Below are 2,500 nucleotides of genomic sequence, written 5' to 3' on the forward strand. Positions count from 1 at the left end.
GATAAACTCTTACACTTCTTTCGAGCTATCCAACTCCCGAGTTCTTCATAACTGGATAAAGCACGCTAAAGCATGAACAACTGAAATTGTTGATTTAATAACACAAGTAGCAATGCCTATATAAAAAAAAGTTTCCGTTTAGTAACTTCGAAAGAACTACCGTTATTTGACACTTGCACTACAGAAGACTAGTAAAACAAATCTCTGTACAATGTATGAGCAAACTGATTACAGTTATTACTCTCCTTAACTGACTCTCCTTGGTTAATCTCTCTACTCGACACGCCCCCCTCTGAATCAATGAGGAAAGCTGAAATATGATCGCTACCTTTACCGCAAAATGCAATCAGACTGCATGTATGAAATATGTAGAAACAGGGTCATGGTATTGTTCTACCCATCAATTAAACTGCGTAAAACTAAAGATAACCAACGGAAAATTTGCGCTTGATATTTATAAAAGAGACTTTTCCGTGCAGATCCTCTTTGGGCTGGAGTTTCCTTTTTCCTACAGATAACTGCCTTTTCCAAAGTATGTCTGCTTTTGCTTCCAGTCTCTCGTTTACTTATTTGAAGTTTGCTAGTTCCGTTGGTCTGTCAATGAACAAATGTCGGGAAACGAAATATTTACCTAGGAGCCCTCACCGAAGACGTCATTTGCATTTAATAAAAGCGTTGGACTTTTCATCCCGGCTTGTCATGTACACCAGAGGGTCCTTAGGAGCACGCGCTCTTTGGTTATATATGATGTTGATGGAACCTTACGCAACAAATGAAACAAAAAATTAGTTTTGGCTGTATTATCTCCGATTTTTGTTTTGTTTTGTTTTCTCTTGCTCATGCCAAGCACTTTTTTCCAGTAATCTAGTTTGCTATCAGAATCCTCAAGTCATTCCTTAAGACAACTGCAGGTTTGTACCAGATCTTCGAGTGGTTTCACGTAAGAGTCTTTTCTACCAGCAGGCCCCTCGATTTCTATTCCAAAGAGAAAGCATATTTCTTTTAGTTGCGCAACCTTAAATTTTGATTTTAGTATGCCACGCTTTCCAAGGCCACAGATGTCATGGCCATTGTATTCAATTGGATGCCGCAAGTCGACCTCTTGGTACACCGCTGTCTGCAGTTCCTGCAGCTGTCTTTCTGTTTCCCACGCTTGAAGGTCTTCCTCACTGATGGCTTCGGCTTCTTTAACAAGTAGTTCTCCAGGTGCTTTTTGCTGACGTTGCGTTGCTGCAACTCGTGAGAAATGACTAGCTATTTGCTTAGCTGTTCGCCATTCTTCTGGAGCAAAACAAAGCTTACCAATCTCGTTCCTAGCAACTCTCATTTCTTTTACCACCCTTGCTGGATCTTCTTTGTTTCCTTCAGTAGCAAATTAAACATACCTATTGGTAACATTCTCAAGTAACTGAATCACATTTGACAGCCTACCGACCAAAAAGTTTTTAGTTTCTCGTATCATTAATTTAATCTTTTTTTTTTGAAGTAATTTTACAGTTCCACGGCTCCTGAGACTGTTCTGAATAGTTGAGATCAATAGACCAATTTCAATATATTAAAATTCAGACTAAGACAATAGCCTTCAGCTCGAGGTCTCGTGCTGTCTATTGTTTTAGGCAGAATTTTAATATATCGAAATTGGGCTATCGTGCCGATTTTCTGAGATCAAACAAACAATCCGGTGAAAAATTAGATGCCGTGATTTATAAACTCACGTCCACTACAGGTGAAAGGGAAGGAGAAACTGACCTCTACATGTACTTGGGAATAGACTTGTAAAAAGAGCTCAAGAGATGGAAGTCTGCGCGTTAACAAGATCTAATTTCAGAGAGGTTTTAATCAATAGCGACCCTTCTGATCGATACCGCAAAGATTTGGGTTCATCCTGCTGAATTCGAGAAGTAGGACGCATCTTTTTATCAACTGTGAAGATCACTACTTGATCTTTGAAGTATAACTTACCTGTTGTCACCCCTCTATTAAACTTTTCCAACAGAAACTTCTTCACATTTTCGATTGCTCTCTCACCCTTTCGTTGCCGTTTTAGAGCCCAACCCTGTAGTGCTGCCTTTCGTGTTGACATCGAATGGCTATTTGCTCGTGCGTGCCCTGTTTCTCCAACGTGCGTTGACTGTATTCCCGTGACCTTTTCTGCCCATTCTCTTCGTGCTAAATCGTAAACAGTCTCGCGCTCCGTCACTCTCACATGTCGCCCAGTGTCCATGTGGCTTTGGAGATCCCCCTGGGTTCGAAATGTGGCCACACAACCTTCCTCTTCACACATAAAAAGGTCTTGCAAATTGGTAATATGTTTCGCCTCTAGCCCTGGCTTTGACAGTGGGGTGAGAGGCGTAAGAGGCATGATGATATGAAGACCTGTTGGACCCTGCAGAGATCGACCTGCTTCATCATATGGAAACATCTGACCTTCACCAATAGCGTAAGCCTTCCAAGCCCTAATTCCGGAGGCAAGAAACTCAAAATTGAACAGTGCGCTAAT

At 41.2% G+C, this 2,500-nt stretch overlaps 1 protein-coding gene and 1 pseudogene across 2 annotated transcripts in view; one reads left to right on the forward strand and one right to left on the reverse strand.

Annotated features, from left to right (window-relative positions):
* Positions 1-2,500, forward strand: part of LOC145460328 (somatostatin receptor type 5-like) — a 74,151-nt gene that overhangs the window by 45,540 nt on the left and 26,111 nt on the right. The window lies entirely within an intron of this gene.
* The window catches only part of LOC145460304 (uncharacterized), a 1,391-nt pseudogene continuing 677 nt past the window's right edge, over positions 1,787-2,500 (reverse strand).

Source organism: Orbicella franksi, chromosome 11 (assembly GCF_964199315.1).
Source record: "Orbicella franksi chromosome 11, jaOrbFran1.1, whole genome shotgun sequence".
Taxonomy (NCBI): domain Eukaryota; kingdom Metazoa; phylum Cnidaria; class Anthozoa; order Scleractinia; family Merulinidae; genus Orbicella; species Orbicella franksi.